The 25447-nt window shown below is 50.9% G+C and overlaps 1 protein-coding gene across 1 annotated transcript in view; it reads left to right on the top strand.

Annotated features, from left to right (window-relative positions):
- The first annotated feature begins 6449 nt into the window (after positions 1–6449).
- KCNJ10 (potassium inwardly rectifying channel subfamily J member 10) overlaps positions 6450–25447 on the top strand; it is a 66335-nt gene continuing 47337 nt past the window's right edge. Inside the window, exon 1 of the mRNA XM_048827810.2 lies at positions 6450–6873. The gene's annotated coding sequence lies outside the window, so the exon portion shown is untranslated. The remainder of the gene's footprint in view (positions 6874–25447) is intronic.

Below are 25447 nucleotides of genomic sequence, written 5' to 3'. Positions count from 1 at the left end.
TTGCTTTCCTTTTACAGATGGGGAAACTGAGGCACAGAGAGGGGCAGTGGCGTTTCCAAGGTCACACTGCAAGGGCAGCCCCACTCCACTACAGAGGGGCTTGCAGGAAGCCTAAACACCATTTAAATCCCTCTTAAGCCCTGGTGCTGACCATCTGCACTGGGTTGAGGGGGAATTACATCCTGTGGCCATTGCAAGAGATGTGCCTGCTGTCCTGGCAGATTTGGGGTAACAACTCAGGGCCCACAATTCAGCTCCCTCTGAAAGCAGAGATGAAACCTCTATGGACTTAAAAGGGAGCAGGACTGAGGAGCCCTGAGCTCTGGGGAGTTGAGGCAATTCTGGCCACACTATGCCAAAGGCAGGAATTTGTTTCTCATCTACTGGCTTAAAAATGACGCTTGCCCCTTAAACTGGGCAGCCTGCCCCATAGGGCTACAGGCTCAGGGGTGGAGGGGGGTGATTTTGATTGGCTGGCCGCTGATAGGGTGACCCCATTTCCCTATGCTGAATATGGGACACTTGGTAAAATTACTTGTATTCAAGCGAGTTCAACGGCAATCAGTCAGAACTAGGCAGGACAAACGTTCAAATTAACATCAAGTTGACTGAGCCCCTGTTAAAAAGAAATACTGCGTAATTGGATTCTTTCTATTTACCTTCTTATCTTTAAGGATTTAGGGTTCATACGGGGAGAGGTGATACACACACCCCTATTCCCCCCCCACGGGGAGAGGTTACACACACACACACTCCCGTACACATCTCTCCCACGGGGAGTGACCGACTGACCCAACCCTCCCTGCCCGGCGCTTTCCACCCTCCTTGCCTGGCTGGGCCCCTGGGATGAACTCGCCTCTCCTGGTACCTGCTGCTGCGTCTTTCCAAGGCAACACATTGGGGAGCACGCAGGGTCACATGCCTCCCCCCCTCAATTTCTGCCAGGGTTCACACCAGAATATGGCCAGCAGCAGCCTTTTGGCATTGTGCAGGAGGAAAGGGATGGGAGCTGCTTCCAGCTGCGGGGGGTGGCTGGGGTGGGAGGAAGGGATGACCTGGCCGATATCTTTGCAGAGCTCATCTCTCCACGCCCGTGCCGCCCCACCCTCCCCTGTGGCTGGAAGCAGCTTGTCCCTTCCTGCCTGCACAGTGTCGAAAGGTAACTAATACCTCCATGCTGCTGCTGACAACGACATAACCCAGCTGCTTCCTGTCCCCTGGCTACAGCGCCTGCAGGAAGGGGTTAAGCCCCAAGGATGCATTGTGCACAGGGCCCAGGGAACCTGGTGGGGAGGGATAGCTCGGTGGTTTGAGCGTTGGCCTGCTAAACCTAGGGTTGTGAGTTCAGTCCTTGAGGGGGCCATTTAGGGATCGGGGGCAAAAATTGGGGATTGGTCCTGCTTTGAGCAGGAGGTTGGACTAGATGACCTCCTGAGGTCCCTTCCAACCTTGATATTCTATGATTCTGACTGCAGGGGCTTCAGCCAACCCAGCCAGAGAGGTGGCTCAGCAGGGGAGGGTGTCTAGAGAATGGAGCACCCTGCATTCCCTGGGGGCATGACCCAGGGCGGGTGAAGAGGGTGCTATGCCCCTACCTGGGGGGCTGCTGTGGAGCCTGCAGGGTCGGGGTGTGAACAGGCTAGAAATCGCTTCCACCCCCCACCACTCCAGAGCTTAGCTGTGGGGCAGAGAGGCTTCCCCGTGCCAGTGCTGGGCGAGGCTTTGGTACATGCAAGGCTTGGCTCCCCTGGCCAGTGCCCTGGGCTGGAGGGTCTTAGGCTTTCCCAGGGCGCCGGCCCAGCCGCAGGCAGTGGGGGAAGGAAGGAGCCTGCCGGCCAGGCTGCTGGTGAGCTGAGTGCTCCGACCAGGGGCTGGTTCTCCGCCCAGCGCTGAGAGTGGGACGCACCCCGCCGGGGGGGATATGGAGGAGCAGCAGGGCTGGGGCGGTGGAGTGAAGGGGCAAAGCAGGGAGAGGACAGTGAGAGGAGGAGCACATAAAGGGCTGATGGGTGGGAATGGGATTTTCTGGCTACTGCTGTGGTGTATTGAAAACTGTGTTAAAATTACAATCAGTCACTTTAAGTCCTGAGGGAGGGGGCTCCGTAGCGAAGCAAGCATGTGATTGGTGTCAGACAGCAGACAGCCAGCATAGAGGAAGGTGTGGGGACTTGTTCCCCTCTGTTTTAGGGAACAGCATGGGTGGTGGGTACCATAAGCCAGGGGAGGCCAAGCCTCCCCTAACCCAGGCCATGCCCCCCCATTGCTCTGCTGGGAGACCCCGCCCTTCTTCCCCCCTTTCCCTGAAGCCAGCAGGGGCTCAGCTCCAGCCAAATGGCCAGGGCTGCTCAGGCCAGCCTTGGGATCTGACTGGTGCTGGGGCCGACCAGCAGCCCCGTGCTCGGGGGTTGGGCCGACTGGTGGCTTGGGTCTCTTCCAGCCACGGGCGAGCCAGACCTCTGGTGGTGGTGGGTGGAAGGGGCGGGGCCAGCAGGCTAGCCTCCCCAAGGGGGGCTTCACCTGCCGCCCAGGGGGAGCAGCCTGTTTGTGACCGTTCTGAATTCTAAGCAATAAAGTTGTGTTACGTTGCCAACTTCCTGCAAGATATGCTGTGAAACATAACACCTGCTTCCCACGGCTGGCTGGGAATCCCAGCTGGGTTTTAAGCCCCAGCTCTGGCCTGTTATTCAATCGTCTGAGAAGGGCTAGCCGTCCTTGGGAGGTAGAAAGCGGAAAAGGGGCAGCTGGGGTGCAATTCACACCACCTTCTCTGTGTAGCCTTGGACATGTACACACAACCAACCGGGTTATGGGCCAAACTCACCTTTTCCCCAAGCTTTGCCTTTACAGTGTTACCAACAGTGTGGCACCCTCTGAGGCAAAACAACAACGTCTTGGGATGTTGCCAAAAGCTCCAGCTAGCGTGTGATTTGGGGAAAGTGAAACAGAGGGAGGCAGAGCCACCTAGGTATTGCACTTTGCCGAGGGAAAGAGGCACTCAGCTGTAAGCCCAGCACCCATTCTAATCCACACCCTGTGCCAGCCACAGCCCAAGTTCCTGTCTTGGGGATAACTCTCATCCCCTCCATTTCCCACCAAAGACAATTGAGAGTTTGCGTAAGGGCACATCGGAAGAGCTGGGAATAGAACCCAGGTCTCAGACAGAGCAGTGGCTTGTATTCCGTTGCCTTTTGGTAGAAACGCACAAAACTGTTTGCTAGGAACTGGGAATGGGCTACGGGGGATGGATCACTGGATGATCACCTGTTCATAGAATCATAGAATATCAGGGTTGGAAGGGACCTCAGGAGGTCATCTAGTCCAACCCCCTGCTCAAAGCAGGACCAATCCCCAACTAAATCATCCCAGCCAGGGCTTTGTCAAGCCTGACTTTAAAAATATCTAAGGAAGGAGATTCCACCACCTCCCTAGGTAACGCATTCCAGTGCTTCACCACCCTCCTAGTGAAAAAGTTTTTCCTAATATCCAACCTAAACCTCCCCCACTGCAACACTGTTCTGTTCATTCCCTCTAGGGCACCTGGCATTGACCATTATTGGAAGACAGGACACTGGGCTAGATGGACCTTCAGTCCAACCCAGTATGGCCATTCTTATGTTCTTAAACTGAGTGCTTCTGCGGCTCACTCCCCAGCAGCTAGACCGCATCTAGATGTTTGTGACTCTGCTTCAACTTCTACACTAAGAGATTTGATACTTTGCATCCAGTAGCAGCAGCTCCTGCTTGGCCATGCAGCGGTCCCAGGTCCAGGGGCCCATTGGGCATTGGTGCTGTCTGGCCCATAATCTGCACCTGGAGCCAGGAAGCAAAACCAAGAATCTCAACACTTGCTGCCCAACAAATGCTTGTGTAACGAGCTGGCAGAGTGAGTGCTTTGCCTCCCTGTCTGGGCGGGGCCACATTCAGGCTGACGGCACCCTTCCCCTATTGCCGATCGCTCCCACCGAGGATGAGCGCTGTGCTGCGGATTGGGTGGTTCTGGGTTCAGACCCGGGAGATGGCAAGAAAAGCTGCTTGTATGTTTCATTGTTGGTGTAAGGCCCCTGCAGTCATTGAGGGAATGCTTTGATCTCGCATGATCTTTAGATGTAGTTGTGGGGGTTGTGCTGATAGCTGTTCTGCGGTGGCCCTTCTAATCTCTGAGGAGTCCAGTGGCGCTTTAAAGACGAACAGATTTATTTGGGCATGTATGGGGGGAGACAGAAAATATGGGACAATTTGACTGCTTTTAAGAAAATGTTAGGACACCCGCAGGAGGGCTTAAATACCGGCCTGTCCCTTTAAAAATGGGACGTCTGGTCACCCGAGCGGCCGATGTCTGGGAGTGGTGGCTTTGAGTGGCAGTCCAAGCAGATGCCTTGAACCAAAGGCTTTAATGAATTAGATGGTCATTTCTTTGGGGCAGGGACTGTCTCTCTGTCCTTTTGTGGGTAAAAAACCTACTTCTTCAGATGCATGGCACCCATAAATAGGTGAAGTTCACACCACCTCCTCTCATGCGTCTGAAGAAGTCGTTTTTTTTTACCCACAAAAGCTTACGCCCAAATAAATCTGTTAGTCTTTAAGGTGCCACCGGACTCCTCATTGTTTTTGTGGATACAGATTAACACGGCTACCCCCCCCCCCCGATAAGTCTAATCTCCATATGTTGGGTAATGGGAACTATCTCTTTAAGAACAGGATGGGGCATGTGACTGGTTTGGAGGTTTTCCCTGGGTGAGAGCGGGGCTCCCTGCCATGGGGGGCGGGGGGGAGGGGTGGGCAGCCCAGGAAAGAGTAGGACTCGATTTAACCAAGGAATCTTTAACCAAGCTCCTTCCGCACCCACCCCTGCCCCAAGCACAAATTCAGAGCAGGGCCCCCTCACTATCCAAGCGCTGATCAGAACTCCCAGCCCTTTGACTGATTTGTAGGAAGATTCTTTGGCCTGGGTAATACAAGGGGTCAGACTAGAGGGTCCGAATGACACAGGAGCCGACTCCATGGGTGCTCTGGGGCTGGGTGCTCAGCACCCATCAGCCACAGCTGTCCCGTGAGGCTGCCAATCAGCTGTTTGGCGGCTGGGGGAGGTGCTTGGGGGAGGGCGGAGAGCTGGCAGGCAGGGGCCTCGGGGAAGGGTGGGAAGAGGCAGAGTGAAAGTGGGGTCTCAGGGGAGGGGGCGGAGCAGGGTCAGGAAGAGGCAGAAGGAGGGCAGGGCCACGGGGGAGGGGGCGGAGTGGGGGGCGGGGCCTCAGGGCAAAGCACCTCGGGTTAAAATAAAACTCAGTGCCTATGCAGAATGGGCCTTACTCCAAATCAGTCAAAGGGCTGGGAGTTCTGGGGCCTCACTCCCCTCCCCGGGGGCTGTCATTTACCCCAGTGCCATGTGAGTGTGAGATGGTACCAGGTCAGAACAGCAGGGCCTGATTCTTAGTTCCATTAACGCCGCTCTGGCAGCATAAAGGGGGCATCCGTTGCCATCCCACAATGTTGCCAGATTGCATGACTTTATCACAAGTCTTGCAATATTGGATGTTTTACATAAAGTCCCAGCTCCTGGAGTCAGGGCATGATGGGAGACTCTCAGCTGTCTCTCTTTTTTTTCTTTTTTTAAAGTAAGTTTCTAGCCCTGCTGGCTGCAGAGAAGAGCCCAAGAATGTGACCCTGGAGGCTCAGAAACCAGAGACCCAATGGATTGAACCCAACATGTATTCTTTAAAAAAATGAATAAATACAAATCTCAAGCCAATCTCGTGATTTTGGCATGTTTGGGGCTGTCATGGCAGATCATACCCACGTTAAGGCCCCTTTGTGCTTCCAGTGCGATGCAAAGATGTAAGTAAGACGCAGGCGGGTGGGGTTTGGGATTACCATGCCCTGGTATAAGCAGCTGTGATAGGTGCCAGGGCAGGGAGAGCCAGGCCCTGTGAATGATTCCCAGCCTGTCCTGCCCACCTTCCCTCCACGCCCACCATCCGGAACCTGCCACCAGTCTGGGGATGCTCACCCAGGTGGCTGCCTGGGTGTAACTGACCTGGTGCTAAGCCCCAAGGTGATGCCCTGCATTATACCATATGCAGTGCTCTGCAGAGCCTTTGTACTGCGTTAACTGACACCGGTGCGAACAGACAGGGCCCAGCACTGACACCTGCTAAGCCCGGCTTCCTGCGCCCTTTAAATCCACAGAGCTCTCCAGGGACTGGGGACTGGTGAAATCCTGCACTGTTCCTGTTGTTCTCCATCCCCCACTTTCCCTGGGAGCGGTAACATGACCCTATCTGAGTGAGGGATTGATTTCCACCTCATTAACTTTCCTCTCAAACTTTCACTCTCCATCCTCCCTCTCCCGCCCCTTGCGTCCCACCTTTCACTGCCAGTTCTTTCTTTCTTTCTTTCTTTTTCTTTCTTTCCCTTTTTCTTTTACACTCCCCAGCTCCTCCCACCCCCCTGAGCCCCTCCAATCACTGCCAGCCCCATCCTTCTGCGATAGGGCCCTCGGGAATGTCAATCAACTCCCTTTGCCACCCCCTCCTTTTAAAAAATAATCCTTTCATTCAATTGAACTTGAACAAAGTTTTGTAAGAGGGGAAGGAAAAAAAAGAGGCATGAAATAGATGGGAGACCAGGGCTTTTCAGAGCCTCTTATCTGATTGTGGAAACAGCACTTAAGAGCCCTTGCCCCCGCGCCACTGCAGCTGAACCTTGGCAGTTTAGGGCACCAACTTTACCCCGCTCGGCTCGCAGTGTGAGAAAGTTTTGCACACCACTGCTCCGACCGGGCGAAGGGGGGATCGGGTCGTTTTCATCTCAGGTTCCACCACAGTCCAGCCATCGTGGACCCCGCCTGCGAACTGTCCCTCTTCCTCTGGACTCAAGGTAAGGGCAGGATCCATTCCTAACTGGGGTGAAGGCGGAGCAGGGCATGGTTCTGCGTTGCACTCTGATTTGATGGCCTGGACTCCTCATGGGTGCTGCTGCTCAACTGGTGTTACCCTGACTTGGACCTTCCATTCCGTCAGATGCCAAGATGATGGTAGGCAGAGAGAGAGAGAAAGAGACAGGCTGATTCTGATTGTGCTGATGCTGGTTTTACACTGAGGTGCATTTCAGTGGGATCTATCCTGCTTTATACTGGGGTAAATGAGAGCAGGATCAGGGCCGGAGAGAGAGGGGGGGGTAGAGGGATGTAAGAGAGAATATAGCAAAACCTTTAGAGAGACTCAAACTTTTATTTGAAGTGCAGGCAAAGAGTGGAAAGTCTTTCATTCACGACAAAAATCTCCTGTAATCAATATGTCTTTGGGATCCCAGCTGACCCCCCTGCCCTGTGTCAGTCAGCTGTGAAGTTCTGTAGCCCGAGTGTTTACTCTTTTGCATGTCTGTGTGTGCAGGGGCAGGTGGGATCCCACCAGACAGCCCTCCCTGACTGCCCTCTGCCAGCCTGACATTCCGGGCTGCTGGAACGGGATCCGTCCCCGGCCCGTATGGCCGACCCCAGTGCGGCCTCCTTGTCGGGCTGGGATTCCTTTCGCAGCGGGGAGCGGGCACGGACTGATGAGTAGGTGCCACCGCAGCCAGTTTTTGGGGGGAGATCGGGTCCTGCAGCTCTGAATTCACAGAACCCGCCATCTGGAGCTTGCTTCGCAGCTGCCCACACTGGAGCCCCAAAGCAGGCACCCTGGGCTCCCCCTGTCACCTCCTCCGCCCACCTCCCCTTCCCCTCTCTTTGCATCTGACATGGGCCCAGCAGCTGGAGACGGGCAGCTGGAAAACCGCTGCCCTCATTACTCTGCCCTGCCTGCGTCGCGATGGCTACAGGGCCAAGTGCCTGCACTCGTCCCTCAGCGTGACTTGGTGACAAACACAGGTTTGGGTCCATGGTTCGTGAATGATGCCGTTAAATGTCCTCCAGGTTCCCAACAATTGGCTCGATCCAGCTGGTAACGGCACAATTATTAGAGGACCCCAGCCGAGAGCAGGGGCTCCCTTAGGTGCTGCAAAGTCACCTCATGAGAGAGGGACCCCAAAGTGCTCACAACCCACTGGCAGAGGAGAGATTATTATCCCCACTTGACGGCTGATGGGGAGAGATTAAGGAAAGTGTCCCAGGCTGTCCTGGGCAACTGTGGCAAAGCCGGGAACTGAACCCCGCTCTCTAGATTCCCTGTTCGACTCTTATGCTACAAAAGCATCCATCCTCTCCTTGTTTAGGTGGAAGCCCAGCCCCATAAAGGCCGCACCTGCCCTGCCTCCCCGAGGCATGATGCGTGGGTGAGTTGGATGCTCTGTCCCGAATTGCTCAGAAACAGGCACACAGCTGCCGATTGCCCATCCTGCCTGGGCTGAAAAGGTGGAGAGGGGGCAGAAAAGAGCCATGCAAACCATCTGAAAAAGGCTTCTCGTGAGAGACATACAGAACTCTGGTTGTTTACCTGATCAAAGAGAAGATGGAGAGGTGACTTGATTACACTGTAGGACTGCTTTCCCCGGGAGAAAATAATGGATGCTAATGGGCTCTTTGATCGAGGAGAGAAAGGCCGAATCAGAGCCAGTGGCTGGCAGCTGAAGCCGGATAAATTCCAGTTAGAAATTAGGCCCACGTTTCTAACCAGGAGGGTGGTTCGGCCTTGAGACAAACTCCCAGGGAAGTGGGGACACTGCCTCTCTTGATATCTTCAAACCAAGACTGGCTGCCATTCTGGAGGAAATGCTTTAGCCAGACACAAGTTACTGGGCTCAATGCAGGGGAAACTGGGTGAAAGTTCCTGGCCTGTGATATGCAGGGGGCCAGACTAGATGATCTAATGGTCCTTTCCGGCTTTAAATTCTACGATCTACGACCCTATCATGCTGGGAGGCTGTGCTGCATTATACAGACATGCCAGCCCCACCGTGCTCATTTCTAAAGATATCCCTAAAAGGGCCGGGCTGGAGCGCGAATGGCTTTTCTTGAGATAACCGACCAGGTGAAAGGTTGGGCCTTTATTGTGGACATCGGCTCCCCAGCAGGGTCTGCTTCCCATCTCCAAAGCCCTGGACGGGGTGAGGCAGTTCCAACGCCTTGATTGTTTTATTAGTGCTGGGTGAGAAGTACAGCGCCAGGTCTGTGAATGCCACTTCAGAGCCTTAGCTGCTTTGTGCTTCCTCTCGTCCCTATGCGCTAGTCATTCGTGCCAATGGGATTTTGTTTGAATCCAGGTCTGGGGACTGGCTACCCTAGTGAAACAGGGGTAGAGGTGAGCAAATCAGAGAATCCCCTGCTCATTATTCTGCCAGGGGTCTTCAGTCCCAGAAGGAGGAAGGATGGTCAGTGGTTCAGGCACTAGGTGATAACTCAGGTTTCCTCTGGCTCCCTGTGTGACCCTGGGCCAGTTAATTCTCAACAACTGGGGCCAGATTTTTAGGTGCAGCACAGTGGGTGCTAAGCGCATACAAGGAGCTGTTGCTGACTCTGGCAATTTTATCCCAAGTCTCACGTTTACTCGCTGTTTTTCTTCAAGCCCCAGCTGCTGGAGTCAGGTGATGACATGAGCCTTTCAGCTGTCATTCAGTACTAAAGTTTATAGCTCTCACAGTTAGGGAGAAAAGCTGAACATTGTGGCCCTGAAAGGCTCACAACCCAGAAGGCAAAGAAACAGAACCCACAATGTATTATTATTATTTGTATTCTCATAATTTTTAAGCCAATCTAAAGTGATTTTTGGGGGGCCCGGCTCATGGTTTTTAAAGGCTTAGTGTTGACAAGATTGTAGCTGGGGCATGCTGGTGAGCTCTTGAGAATCTGCTCCCCCTCTATCTATCTATCCCCATTCACCCCATCTATCTATCTATCTATCTATCTATCTATCTATCTATCTATCTATCTATCCCCATACCCCCTCTATCTATCTATCTATCTATCTATCTATCTACCTATCTATCTACTGCACTTGAGCACCTCACAGCTACTTAAAAAATCATCTTTCTTTCCAAGGCTGTACAAAATCTTGTACTATATTGGGTGTTGTGTAAGTAGATGGGTGTTTTGTGGTGGGGGGTTTGTTGTGTGAGTGAGTAGATGTGTTGTGGGATGTGTGTGTAAAATATATCAAGGGAAAGTGCAGTTGAAGAAACCAGTTTTCCTATAGTTCTGAGCATAGTAAGGCCTGTGGCCTCTTCTTTCCAGTGGCCGCCGTGAGTTCCTCAGTCTCGCTTTAACCCCATGACCATTCTGCTTCCTGCGCTTATGAGCCTTCCCCCACCCCCCACCCCCATTGCTTCCTGACTCCATTGTACTGTAGCTGTCATGGCAGGTCCTGGTTGTGGGCTGGGGTGTATTCTCACTGGTCCCACAAAGGGCTCTGAAGAGCAGGACAGATTCGGCTGGACCCTGGGAGCTGGTGCAGAGAGGGCAGACCTGGCAGGACATGTTGCTGAGTAGATGTGCTGTACCAGGGCATGTGGCCTCCCTTGCCACCCCTAGTAACTGGAGGCCCGGCTCTGTGCTGGCTCCGAACGAATCGTTGCTCTGGGCATCCTGTGTCTCTGTGTCCTTTGGGTTTTCACTGCCTTCCTTGTGCCACTGGGCTGAGCTTTTCTTGCTTCCCGTGTTTGACAGCATCCCCACCCCCAGCACCAAGAAAGGGCAGCATCTTAGCCCCCTGCAGCCCCTTGTCTGCAAAACCATCACCAACAAGGGGGCAGCAAGATGCAGGTGGAAGCAGCACACAGAGAACTGACGGGGAGTGTGGGGCAGCTCTTATGGGTGTGAGCTGGCTCCGAACAGACAGAAAGGAGCTCACTTATTCGCCCCGTGCCTCAGTTTCCCCATCCGTACAGTGGGGATAATGGCCCTGTGTTGACTCCCAGGGGGTCTGTGAGGAGGAATACAGTAAAGATTATGAGGTGCCCAGACACTAGGTGACAGACAAATTACTTGCACAGCTGCATATATGGACTTGGCAGAGGCAAACACATCCACTGTTTTGAAGAGTTTACAGTGTAGGAGGGGCAGGACAGGCATGTGGGGAGGGCATGGGGTTACGGATGGGGAAGAAGTGGTTATTATGGTCATTACATTTGGCCCTTAGAATCCCTAGCCCTCAGAGTGCTTCATGACACAAATGGGGAAACTGAGGCACAGAGCGGGGCAGGCCTTGCTCACGTTCACACAAGAAGGGAGTGGAACAGCTCCCCAGTTTCCCCAGTCCCGGCCCTGTGCCCCTACCCCCTGGAGCACACTGGCAAGCTGGGGAAGGGGCTGACAGAGGGTGCCAAGCCAAGAGTGGGAGGGAGGATCAGGAGGAGCATCGGTATCTCGGGGCACAGGTGGGCTGGGCAGAGGAAGTGAGACCGGAGATGCGGGCGGCGGTGAGATCACACAGGGCCCGGTGGGTGAGGATGAGTTGCCTGAGCCAGCTGGGATCTAAGGCAAACAGCCAGCGTGGCAGGTGAAGGAAGGCCAGAGTGGGGTGGGAACGGGGCAGAGACCCCAGCAAGGAGCAGTCAGTGACCAAGGGGCAGGCAGGGCCTTCAGCAGCTGCCAGCCGGGCCACTCTGTTGAGGAAGAGGCCGGATGACTCTGCAGGGTGTGTGCCACAGGAAACGGGCAGGCTGAGGGATTAGGAGGCCAGTAAAGGCCTCATCTGTTTGCCTCTCCCTCCCCACCACGTGTGGCACAGTCCCCCGGCTGCAGGGCCCACTTTGGCACGTCTCTCTGGTGAACCAACTTCAGATCACGACTGCCAAGGAGGCCAAGGGGTTTGGGTGGCCCTGACTGGGAAGCCCAGCTTGAGGGGCCTCAGGCCCGACCTTCCCTTGCCTTGTCCCTTAACACGACAGCTGGCACCCTCTCCCAGGGCAGCAGCAAACACAGGACTGCAGGACACACCATTGCAATTTCTTAAAAGGCCAGACCCACTCAGCACCGACAGCTCCCCTGGCTATCCAAGCGGGGTTTATCTGACAGCCGTCCGACTGGAACATAGCAGAACGTAACCCACCCACCAGAGAAATGTACCTAGGTCAAAGGACAGTCCTTGAAACCTGTAGACTCTCCTAGTGATGAAACTTACAGGACTCTACAGAAATTACACAGGGCTTGGTTTATGCAGCTGTGTCGACCCCGGGATATTAGAGACACCAGGTGGGTGAGGAAATGTTTTTCATCGGACCAGCTTCTGTGAGTGAGGGAGACGAGCTACCCAGAGAAATTGATAGAAATTACTCTCAAAATCACACTCACACCACTATAAAGTGGATGTCTGAGAGTGTCTGACCCCATTTTGCACTTGTGAAAAGCTGTCCGCAGGACAGGGTGATGGAAAACCAGGCCCTGGAGATTTCAAGGCCGACGTGTCTAAAACAGCTTCTAGCACTGAATAGGACATTTTTTCTCCCGGCTATAGAATTTCCCAAGTGAGTCTGAGAATTCTGCAGAAATTACAGTGACCTTCCCTAGGACTGTTCCTGGAGGGAAGCACGTGGTGTCAACAAGCGTCTGTTCAGTCAGACTTTTTGTATTTGCTCAGGATTCTCTGCGCTACATTTTTAAAGTATATGTACTCAAGAAAGATCTTTATCAGAAAGGAAAGCTGCCATTGTAGTTAAGGCACTAGTCTGGGACTCAGGGAATCTATGTTTAATTCTCAGCCCCCTCCTGAGCTAAGTCACATGGTCACCCTGTGCCTCAGTTTCCCTTCTGTGAAGTGGGGGTAATACCCCTTCCTGGCTTGTCTATTTCGATCATGAACTCAGAGTGGCTCTTAGCATTTCCCATCTCTTTGCATGGGTGCAAATTAGAGCAGGACTGTTAGCTCAATGCAGTCTTGCGTTCCACCGACATCCCAAAGCCAAGCGTTTCTGATAAAGAGCTGAATTTTCATGGGTTTATCTGGGGAAAAATCCCTGGTTGTTTTGAGCTCAGCTCTTTCTGGGATTGCCTCCAGGGCTCCCATGTCACAGTGGAATGAGTCCTTGTAGTGTTTCACACCCCCTCCAGGTGGGTGTAGATGATGACGTCAGCTGCAGGGCAAGAGAGAGTGAACGGGGGACACTGACTCTTCCCTACCTCGCTGGACAGCACTTATATGGGAATGCTTCCAAAGGCTCCCACAGCAATGGCAACAGGGGCCGGTCACAGCTGATAAGGCCCATTCTGATCATCTGGTCCGACCTCCTGCAGGGCACAGGCTAGAGAACCTTCCCCAGGGATTCCTACAGCCCGACACTAACACGTGATGCTGGGTGAGGTTCTGTGGCTAGAGAGAGATGGGCGTGTACAGGGATAGAGAGAGAAAGAAAGAGAGACAGAGAGGGGTGGATGGGGCTAGGTAGATAGATAGATGGGGATGGTTAGCTAGAGACAGATGGGTGTGTATAGGGATAGATAGATAGATAGATAGATAGATAGATAGATAGATAGATAGATAGGGTTGTATGGTGATAGACAGATAGATCCCACTCTTCGGAAGATTTCCATGACAGTTCAGCCTAAATTTCCCTTTGCTGTCTTTCCTCCCAATGCTTCTGGCTGTAACTGCTGGGACCACACCTACCTCTTCCTCCCCTCCTAGGTGTTTCCCCCTTGAGGCCCCGCTTTACTCCCCAAACAAATCCCCAGTGCTGTGTAGGTTCACCTCCGGCGGGGAGCCCTCTTTGCACTGTCAGGGCAGCGGTGTGTGTATGTTAGGACATGGGCTTTGGAACAGCGCTGTCTCGAATACGCAGCTCACCTGCCCAAGGATTAGGAGTGGATTAGGGTCAGATCATGTTCTCTGGTTTGCAAGGAGTGGAAACCAAACCAAGAGCATAAATCAGCAGCCCCTGCTTCCAGCAATGGAGCATGACAGCCTCTGAAAATAAACCAGCCAGGGGAAACAGATGCCCGTGTAACCCAGTGGTGAGAATGTGTGACAGGTCCCACTCCGGGCCGTTCTAGAGCGCATATGAGTTGTTACAGCCACAAGCTACAGCAGCTTGGATCTTTAATTCAAGTTATAACAGCTCTTGCTTTTAGTCCTGGGGATCCCCGCGTCCGGCCCTGGGGTGCCAGCCGAGTTGGCAGCTGTCGCATGCACTTAGGCTGCATTTTCAAGGGTTCAGCTCCTACTTAAGAGTCAGAGTTTTAAAGTGCCTGATATCCACAAACTCCCTCTGTGAGGCTTAAGACATAAAATGAATTGAACTCCGGCTGCTTGGGGGGAGGTGGCACGAACATTTGACCCCATTTGTGGACTCCTTGCTTTTCAACGCCTTGGGTGTCCAGTTTGTTAGCGCACAGGCCAGAAGCCCGGGCTCTTGAGGTCTGTCCTGGTTCTCTCAGGGTGTGTCCTTGGACAAGTTACTTCCCCTCTCTGTGCCTTAGTTTTCCTCTTTGTAAAATAAGAATTGCCTGTGTCATGGGAGGAGGCAGCTGTGAATAAATAAGTGTCTGTGGTTTGACATCCGCAGGCGGGCGGTGATGTAGAAGAGAGTAAAGTATTACTGTGATTGATTAGGCACCCATATTGTGCTATAAATCAGTGCCTCTTACCGTCTCAAACGACAGTATCTGGTGCGCCAGCAACTCCTGAAAACAATTCTGTTTTCCAAACAAAAGACTGGAATTAGGTTAGCTGATTCTGTCACGTAAATGGATTTGCGTCTGGAAAGCTGATTGGCGATTCATGGCCAAACTACACCATCTCCAAGCAAACAGATCAATAAGCAAAGTTCAGGAAGCTGAAATACCAATGTACGTAAATATATTTTAGCCTATTATATCAACGAGCATGCTAGTCGTTATGAGGTTTTTCCATATACAAAGAGCAATTGGGATGGATGGCTGACGTACCAGGGATTGAACTGGGAATCTCTGGAGCTAAAAGCAAGAAATACCACAGCCTGAGTTAAAGCACCACGATACCCTAGCTGCTGCTCTAACAGCTTCATGTCCTCTGTGGATCAGAGACCTGTCTCTCACACATACTCACCAGCAGGTTACTCAATTGTACCTTTCAGTTTGATTTTCCATTATTTTAGCATACACAAAATCAACATCTATAAAGAACCAAAATCAAGTCTCCCGGAAGAGAGCAGAGTGTGTGTATCTCTCCTATAACAATGCCCCTCTGCCATGTACATTGGTCAAACTGGACAGTCTCTACGTAAAAGAATAAATGGACACAAATCAGATGTCAAGAATTATAACATTCATAAACCAGTCGGAGAACACTTCAATCTCTCTGGTCACGCAATCACAGACATGAAGGTCGCTATCTTAAAACAAAAAAACTTCAAATCCAGACTCCAGCGAGAAACTGCTGAATTGGAATTCATTTGCAAATTGGATACTATTAATTTAGGCTTAAATAGAGACTGGGAGTGGCTAAGTCATTATGCAAGGTAGCCTGTTTCCTCTTGTTTTTTCCTACCCCCCCCCAGATGTTCTGGTTTAACTTGGATTTAAACTTGGAGAGTGGTCAGTTTAGATGAGCTATTACCAGCAGAAGAGTGAGTTTGTGTGTGTATGGGGGTGGGGGGGGGATGTGAGAAAACCTGGATCTATGCAGGAAATAGCCCGACTTGATTATGTAAAGAGTTGTCACTTTGGATGGGCTAGCACCAGCAGGAGAGTGAATTTGTGTGGGGGGGTGGAGGGTGAGAAAACCTGGATTTGTGCTGGAAATGGCCCACCTGTTGATCACTTTAGATAAGCTATTACCAGCAGGACAGTGGGGTGGGAGGAGGTATTGTTTCATATTCTCTGTGTGTATATAAAGTCTGCTGCAGTTTCCACGGTATACATCTGATGAAGTGAGCTGTAGCTCACGAAAGCTCATGCTCAAATAAATTGGTTAGTCTCTAAGGTGCCACAAGTACTCCTTTTCAATCTGCACGCTGTGCTCTTTGATAGTATTTGTGGCACTGTAAAGGAGCAGTGCACAGAAAACACAAGGTTTTACAGCTTCCTAGGACACAATCGTGAACTCTCTAGCAAGGGTTGCAATCTGGTTTTAATTCTCAACCCCTCAAAACTTTCTGACTTTTTTTTGTTTGTTTTTGTTTTTGGTCTATTCTCAAAAGTGATGTTTCCAGGGTTTATTTGTGAGGTTTGTGGACAATCACTTTTGCTGTTTTCGAGTCCGGTGTGTAGAAAAAAGGCACTTTTCTTAGGGGGGTGGGTAAAGAGGCTGCCACACTTTTATCTTACACAGACAACACACAAACGACTGACCTTTGAAACTTGGTTCCTGATCCTGCAGTCAGCTCAGCACAAGTAGATCTTGCATTGACTTCAGTGTGACTTTGCATGGTGCTTATTACAGAATCGGGGCCTTAGGTCCAGTTCTCCATTGCCTTGCCCCTTGTGTTACCATGTACACTGACGCAAAGTGAGGCCTGAGTTATACTAAGGGCCCTTTACACACATGTGGCAAGTGCAAAGGAGTGTTAAGGTGAGGGTAAATATAATTTACACACAATCTGAGGCCCTCCATACACAAACTGGAATCTCTTTGGGGCAGGGACCTTCTCTTAAACCTGTTTTTGTACAGCATCTAGCACATTGGGGCTCTGCTCCATGAATAAAGTTCCTTAGAAATACAATAATAATAAATAGCCTTAGTATAAATAAGAATCATGCACAATTATTGTGATTTGGTAGCATTTCAGTGTTGCCAGATCTCGTGATTTTACGGCAAGTCTCATAACATTTGGTGCTTTTCTTAAAGCTTTTCTTAAAGCTCCAACTCCTGGAGTCATGTGATTAGGTGAGAATCTCAGTTTTCATTTAAAAAAAAAAACAGTATGTGTCCAGCTCTCCTGAGTGGGGCTAAAAGCTGGAAAATGTGATCCCAAAAGGTCCAGAGACCAGCAAGCCAATACAAAGGACCCCGTAGTCTATTATTTTTTGAAAACCTCATGAATTTGAAGCCAATCTCATGATTTGGGGGCCTGACTCCTGATTTTTGATCCTGGCATTTTATACCCACTTTGCAGTGAGGTAGATGTCTGCTAAAGGGGGACAGCAATGGGGAACAAAACGTTTGATGTGTAAATAATCCTGGCTCTCAAATCCGCTGCATGACCAAATGTGGAAAAAATTGGCTGGAAATAAACAAAGTAATGGCTCTTTGAAAGTTGCCTGGGGAGTTTATACAGGAGAAAAGGGACATAAGAATGAAAAGGGACATAAGACCATAAGAACGGCCATACTGAGTCCGACCAAAGGTCCATCTAGCCCAGTATCCTGTCTTCCGACAGTGGCCAGTGCCAGGTGCCCCAGAGGGAATGAACAGAACAGGAAATCATCAAGTGATCCATCCCCTGTCGCCCATTCCCAGCTTCTGGCAAACAAAGGCTAGGGATATCATCCCTGCCCATCCTGACTAATGGCCATTGATGGATTCATCCTCCATGAACTTTTCTAGTTCCTGTTTGAACCCTGTTATAGTCTTGGCCTTCACAGTATCCTCTGGCAAGGAGTTCCACAGGTTGACTGAGCGTTGTGTGAAGAAATACTTCCTTTTGTTTGTTTTAAACCAGCAAGGGGTGGGGAGGAAATGGCATTGCTATCCTTTTCTGCTTCTTTATGTTGAACAGTGCAGCCTGGAAGTAGTTTTTTCCTCCCAGAAGAAGTGTATTCTGGTTTGTTTGTGTGTGTGTTTACCAGTAGAAATTCAGGTCTTGTTTACCTGGTCTGTGGTCAGTGTTACACAGGAAGTCAGACAAGATGATCACATTGGTCCCATCTGACCTTAGAAGCTATGAATCAATGACAATGAAGCGACTCTGAAAGACCTCGTGGAGAGCTGAGGAATCATTAGGCTCATCCGAGAGGCCGTGCAATGAAACCCGCCCCACAGCGTGGGAAAGTTGTTTGGAGTGTTGTCATAGCGTATTTGTTCGTTAAGAAACAATTAGGAGAGAAGGTTGTTTATGAACTTACTCAGATCTTCAGATACATAGATCCTCACCAGCTGCCTCTCTGAGACCTCCAGCCAAACCAGGGACGACTGGACTTCCCCTTGCGCTTGGCACTGTACAAACACCACAAAGAAGACAGACAAAGCCCTGGCTCTGGACAGCTCAGGCTCAAAAGAAGGGAGACTGAATCCTCACTGAAACCCAGGCCCCTTCACAGAGCGTTGACAGCACAAAGGGACTGTGCAGTCAGTGGGTGTGAAATTTACACCCACTTTGAGGTGTCTTTACGCTTCCGGAGCAGTGTGAAGTGCCCTTTGGGTCTGTTTCTGCTCCAGTCACAGGTTGGGCTTGCAGCCCATGTAGACGCACTCAAATTAGCTGTAATCTAATTACCTCAGGTGCAGGAGCAGTGAAACCATGGCAGCGACCTAGGGTTCCCGGAGGGCTTTGTACAGTCATGCCGGGGCCCGTGCTGCGGCAGCTTTATTGCTCCGGATCCCACGCTAGCTCCATTAAAGCTAGCTCGGGTGTGTCCACATGAGCTGCAGCCGCACCCTGTGACAGCAGTGTAGACATACCCTTCCTGGCAAGGAGAATCTGAACCCTGAAGCGTTATCATCCCCGTTTTGAGAAAACTCGGGTGACTCCGGTAGAGCCAGGCTGGGGCAGTTGCAGGGAGTCCCTGCAATAGAGGGGGATGGGAAGTTGGCACACAGGAATGGGGTGGATGAAGGGATGCAAGGAGCCCCTGGCCTTTGCAGTGAAGGAACCCCCAACAGGTCCCCCCTGCTAGTTAGTCAACAGCCACTGAAGGGTGTTTGTCTACACTGGAGCCATCCATGGAGTGTAACGTTGCTCAGGCCAGGTCTACACTAAAAAGTCATGACGTCCCAGCTACATCGCTCAGGGGCGTGAAAAATCCATACCCCGAGCGACATAGTTAAGCCGACCTAACCTGCAGTGTAGACAGCGCTAGATGGATGGAAGAATTCTTCCATCAACCTAATGACTGCCCCTTGGGGTGGTGGATTAACAACAGCGACGGGAGAACCCCTCTCTCTCACCAACAGACGTTGGTCTGTAAAAGCTATTACCTCCCCCACCCTGTCTCCCTAACATCCGGGAACTGACTCGACTGCAACTATGGTGCATCCATCAGCTGGGTCATTTGAAACCGGCCTGGGGAAGGAATGATTCCACGCTGGCCTGGATGACCGCACTGGTCTGTCTTGTCTCTGGTTCTCTGGGTCCCTGAGGACTCAGAAAGGATGTTCCAGTCCCGGGCTCCCTCCCCAGGGGTTTTTGGAGATGCCCCGCGTCTATGGGCGTCTTGAAAGAGGGGTTTCAATTCCTTGATTATCCCCACTCTGCCTTCGGGCATTTCAGGCCTCGGTGACTCCTCGTCCAGGGCCTTTCTCTCTGGCTCTGCTGGGTCGGGGAGCCGGGCTTTTGTGTTGCACAAACGAATTTCACCCGATCTCCATTCTCCCCAGCTGAGCTCTGTAGCAGGGTGGGAGTAGCCTACAGCTGGCACTCCCTAAACTTCCCTGCAGGGGCAATGCTGATTAAGGATGGGGTGATTAACCAGTTAACAAAGGGATTCAGCTCATCAGCTGGGGGAAGCTCAGGAAGGGCAAAGACACCCAGGATCTCAAAGCAGTGAGATCTCTCCCCCACCTTCTGCCCTGCACCTAGCGCGTAGGTAGATGCTTGGGGAAAGCCTTCTGGGGGGACACTGTAAATAAAGCACAGGGTGTTGAACCTCCCAGGGAGCATGTGAGGATTGTTTGTGGTCGTTGTTGCTCCGCTTTCTGGTCCCTGGGGGTTCAGCACGCAGCAGGTGGGGGGCGAGGGGGGTACCACACACAATGGTCTAGACCTGATTTTAATGCTTCTAGTAGTGTGGTGAAGGGCTGATGGAGCCCACCCTGAAGCAGGGTTGAAGTCTGCGCTGGCTGCCACAGACGGTTAGATGCAATGTGACCTTTCAAGCAGGACATTGATACATGGGAGAGGGGTAAGAGAAGACCCACGGGAATGATGCCAGGGTTGGAAAACCTGCCTCACAGTAGAGGCTCCAGGAGCTCAATCTATTTAGTTCAACAATGAGAAGGTTAAGGGTGGACTTGATCACGACCTATATGTACCGAGATGAGGGGCAGAAATTTGATAATGGGCTCTTCAGTCCAGCAGACAAAGGTGGATCAAGATCCAATGGCTGGAAGATGAAGACAGGCAAAATAAGGCTGAAAATAATGTGTGAGTTTTTAGCAGCGGGGGTAATTCACCATTGGAACAATGTACCAAGGGCTGTGGGGGATTCTCCATCACTGGCAATTTTTCAGTGAATATGGGATATTTTTCTATAAGATCTTCTCCAGTTCAACCAGAAATTAATTTCAGGGACATCCTATGGCCTGTGACATGCAGGAGGTCAGACTAGATGATCCCCTTCTGGCCTTAGAAGCCATGAATCTATAAACCCTGTTCCAGCCTCAATCTTGCCAATCTTGCACCTCACAGACTCAAACTTTACAGCCAAAAGAGACCATTGTGATCATCTAATCTGGCCTCCCGCACATCTGAGGCTGCAGATCCTCACCCACTCCTGAAATAGACCCCTAACCTCTGGCTGAACGACTAAAGTCCTCAAATCATGATTGAAAGACTCCAAGTTACAGAGAATCCATTTGCTCCAGTTTAAGCCACCGAATAGCCCATGCCCCATGCTGCAGAGGAAGGCAAAAAAAAAAAAACCCAGGGTCTCTGCCAATCTGAGCTGGGGGAATATTCCTTCCTGACCCCAAATATGGCGATTAGTTAGACCCTGAGCGTGTGGGCAAGACCCACCACAAAGACACCTGGGAAAGAATTCCCTTTAGTAACTCAGAGCCCTCCCCATCAAGTGTCCCTTCACCGGCTGTTGGAGATATTTGCTGCCAGCAGTCACAGATCAGCTACATGTCACTGTAGGCAGCGTCACCATCCCCTCCAGAAATGTCTCAAACTCAGCCTTGAAGCCAGTTAGATTTTTTGCCTTCACTGCTCCCCTTGGGAGGCTGTTCCAGAACCTCACTCCTCTGATGGTTAGAAACCTTTGCCTAATTTCAAGTCTAAACTTCCTGATGGCCAGTTTATATCCATTTGTTCTTGTGTGCACATTGGCCCTTAACCTAAATAACTCCTCTTCCTCCCAGGTATTTATCCCTCTGATATATTTATAGAGACCAATCACATTTCCCCTCAGCCTTTGTTTGGTTAGGCTAAACAAGCCAAGCTCTTTGAGTCTCCCCTCATTGGGTAGGTTTTCCATTCCGCAGATCATCCTAGTAGCCCTTCTCTGCCCCTGTTCCAGTTTGAATTCATCTTTCATAAACACGGGAGACCAGGACTGCGCACTGTATTCCAGGTGAGGTCTCACCAGTGCCATGTATAACGGTACTAACACCTCCTTATCTCTGCTGGAAATACCTCGCCTGATGCATCCTAGGTCTGCATTAGCCTCTTTTCACAGCTGCATCACATTAGCAGCTCATAGCCATCCTGTGATCAACCAATACACCCAGATCTTTCTCCTCCTCTGTCACGTCCAACTGATAAATCCCTGGTTTATAGCAAAAATTCTTGTTGTTAGTCCCTATGTGCATGACCTCGCACTTGGTACTATTAAATTTCATCCCATTTCTATTACTCCAGTTTTCAAAGTGGTCCAGATCTTCTTGTACAATATTCCGGACCTCCTCTGTATTGGCCATACCTCCCAACTTTGTGTGTCATCCACAAATTTTATTAGCACACTCCCACGTTTTGTGCCAACGCCATGAATACAAATGTTAAATAGGATTGATCCCAAGACTGATCCCTGAGAAAGTCCACTAGTAACCTCCCTCCAGCCTGACAGTTCACCTTTCAGTATGACACATTATAATCTCCCTTTTGGCCAGTTCCTTATCCATCTTTCAGTTCTCATATTAATCGTCCCACCTAATAATTTCCCTGTGCAACTGTATCCAATGCCTTACTGAAATCCAGGAAGATCAGCTCTACTGCATTTCCTTTGTCTAAAAAAAGCAGTTCTCTTCTCAAAGAGAGCGATCAGGCTGGTCTGGCACGATCTACCTTCTGTACACCCTGAAGGCAGTGTCACGCAGGAGAAAATTCCACATCAGGAGGGAATAAGGAAACACTTTGGTGGCAGTTTGGGTGTTGATTGAAGCTACTCTGGGTGTTGAGTTGATTTAAGGTAGCCCAGGCAGAGAAAGGGCAAGTGTGCAGAGGCTGGTGAGGAAGTCAATGGCCCGTGGTTAGTGCAATTTGTCTCATGGTTCCTCTGTTCCTCCCAGGGAAGCACCACACATGTGGCATGGAAGGGCTCAGCTCAGGGTCATGGAGCAAATCAGTGTCAGAGACAGGCAAAGAACCAGGAGTCCTTTCCCTATTCACCAGCGCTCATGTCATCAGCCCATGCACACCCCGAGGAGATACCTTTGCTGAGAAAATACTAGCTGCAACACGGGAGAAGGGGATTTTTCTACTGCGGGCTTCCTTGAAAACACAAGTGGCCGATTAAAATCCCAGTGCAAAACTCGGCCCAGTTTGCTGGGGGCCGGGCCAGGACAGGCAGGGGGCCTCTGCCGTTTTTCTCCTTTCGCAAAGAAAGCTCGTTTGCTTTCTGACAACTTTGTGCTCCGTGGAGCTGGCGAACGAAGGAGAAGCTGAACAGTAGCCTGGCCTTGCCTGCTGTCGTCCATTTCCCCTCGTTCATTCTCCCCGATTCCTTCCCTCGCTCACCTCTGCGTGACACAGGGTGGCAGGGAGCAATGGAGGGGGAGACAGAGTGATGCGAGAGGAGGCAGCTAACTTGTCCCTGTGCATACTGATGAAGTCCCCATTGTCAAAGCTCCTTTGTGTGGCTGGAAGCTCATTCAGCCCCTCTCCTACAGGGAACACAATGGAGCCACTGTCTGGCCTGTTCCCCCCACAAACAGTCAGATGCTTTCAGAACCTCCCTCCACCTCCCTCCCCGGAGCCCGGACCAGTCCCTGCTCGCAGCTTCCTGATTTATCAGCCCTGAGATCTCCAAATCCCACAGAGGCTTTGGGGTGTGAGTGTCCTTGCCCCACCGGACAGATCGTGGGAGAGCTGGGGGGCAGTTTTGGGGGCCCAGCATGGTGCTGTGAGGGGCCTTGGAGCCAGAGCTGCAGGGAAGCTGGTGTGCAGTTAGGAGTCACAGCGCCAAGCTGGCAAAGGGCTCTCCCTGCTCGGGCTGGCACGCCAGGAGACGGAAACCAGCAACAGGGAATCAGTCCCAAGCTGGGCATTAGCAGCAGGTCCCTGGGGGGTGGGTGCTGGGAAGGACCCGGGGTAGCAGTGGCGGAAGCGCGTGCTGGTGGAGGTGCTGGGGATGGGCAGTCTGGCCTTGCCAGCTGGCAGACTCCTGCCTCCTGTCCCCCGCTCTGCTGCCTGCCTGCTTCCTGCCAGGGCCTTGTGGTTTCTGTGCAGGTCACACTCTGTCACCTCAGAGGGAGTCGCTGCCCGGACGAGGCCCTGGTGCCCGCTGAGCTGCCACTCCCAGCCTAGCCCCACAGGAGCCCAGCCACGCCGGGGCCAGGGTTGGGGACACAACACATCAGGAGTGCTTAAAACATGGATCCTCATCTGCCCCCCCCACCCCCGCAGAGCTTCCCCCCCACAGCTCCCACCACAGAGCTCCCACCACACATACACTGTAGCCCAGTGGACTAGCTTGCCTTTCTTCGATTCACTGCTTTGCATTATATTCAGCAGCAACACAAGGAACCTACAGACCTGTATCCTGTAAAACGCTAGCTTGAGCAAGTTAGCATAAGGCTTGAGGTTTATCAACTTTGCACAGGGAAATGGCCAAATGGAAAACCCCGAGTTTTGGGGAGCTGAAAATAAAGTGTTTAAGGGGAAGTTTTAACCACAGGTACATTATTCAGCCACAAAAGTGTTATGGCAAGAAACTGATGAGATACCTCCATAGATACCTAACCACAAAAGGCCATAGTAACAAATTAACGCATATAAGTTAAAATCGTTGATATACTAACCTGTAAAAGAAAGACACCCAAAAATTAGTAAGGTAAGAATATACAAATAAGGAAAAGGGGGAAAATCCTCTACTAAATATGCATCAAACACGGTAATGTCAGCGTAATATATTATTAAAGTTGCATCCCAGCCTAGGGGTGGGAGAAAAAGGAAACGTGGGAGGTGCCAAAATGATGCCCACTGGTAATGATAGGGAAGTTGATGATGAGGAGGAAGATGATGGCTAATATTTCTGGTTGTTCTACAAGGGATGGGGTGATGTACATTCTTTAGTCTCTCTTTTCAGAGCGGTAGCCATGTTAGTCTGTATCAGCAAAAACAACAAAGAGTCCTTGTGGCACCTTAGAGACTAACAAATTTATTTGGGCATAAGCTTTCATGGGCTATAACCCACTTCATCAGATGCATGGAGTGGAAAATACAGTAGCAGGTATATATACACAGTACATGAAACGATGGGAGTTGCCTTACCAAATGAGGGTCAGTGCTAACGAGACAATTCAATTAACAGTAGAATACCAAGGGAGGAAAAAATAACTTTTGTAGTGTCAGCAAAAACGAGGAGTCCTTGTGGCACTTTAGAGACTAACAAATTTATTTGGGCATAAGTGATTTTTTCCTCCCTTGGTAGTCTACTGTTAATTGAATTGTCTTGTTAGCACTGACCCCCACTTCGTAAGGCAACTCCCATCTTTTTATGTACTGTGTATATATACCTGATACTGTATTTTCCACTCCATGCATCTGATGAAGTAGGGTTTAGCCCATGAAAGCTTATGCCCAAATAAATTTGTTAGTCTCTAAGATGCAACAAGGACTTCTCATTGTGTTTGTAGTCGCTCTATCTACCTTACTGAGCTGGGGTGTTTGTCACTGTGCTAAATGTAATAATAAACTATATTGGTAAATATAAAAGAGTTCCCCTAGTGTGAGTGTGACCAATGTGCACATTGGGGTTCCCAACTATATAATAATTTAAATAATACTGGGCCTGATCTTGGAACAAGAACCTGCCAACCCTCAAAGTAGTAACTGGGAATGCTTAAGCAATCGATATAATTAGGACATAATCTAAAGATTGGGCAACAACACACACAGAGAGCTCCCACCATACACACGACACAACTCCCACCACATACAGAGCTCCCCCACCACACACACACCACACCACACACAGAGACAGCTCCTACCACCCAGCGCTCCCATCACACGCACCATCCAGCTTCCACCAAACACACTCACACACACAGAGCTCCCACCACACACACTGTAGCCCAGTGGGCTAGCTTGCCTTTCTTAGATTCACTGCTTTGCATTATATTCAGCAGTAACACAAGGAACCTACAGGCCTGTATCCTGTAAAACACTAGCTTAACAAGTTAGCATAAGGCTTGAGGTTTATCAACTTTGCACAGGTTAACTGCCCAATGGAAAACCCCGAGTATTGGGGAGCTGAAAATAAAGTGTTTAAGGGGAAGTTTTAACCACA

This window comes from Caretta caretta, chromosome 24, assembly GCF_965140235.1.
Source record: "Caretta caretta isolate rCarCar2 chromosome 24, rCarCar1.hap1, whole genome shotgun sequence".
Classification (NCBI taxonomy): Eukaryota; Metazoa; Chordata; order Testudines; family Cheloniidae; genus Caretta; species Caretta caretta.
Note: the sequence above shows the minus strand (reverse complement) of the source record. Positions and strands in the feature narration are given on the sequence as shown.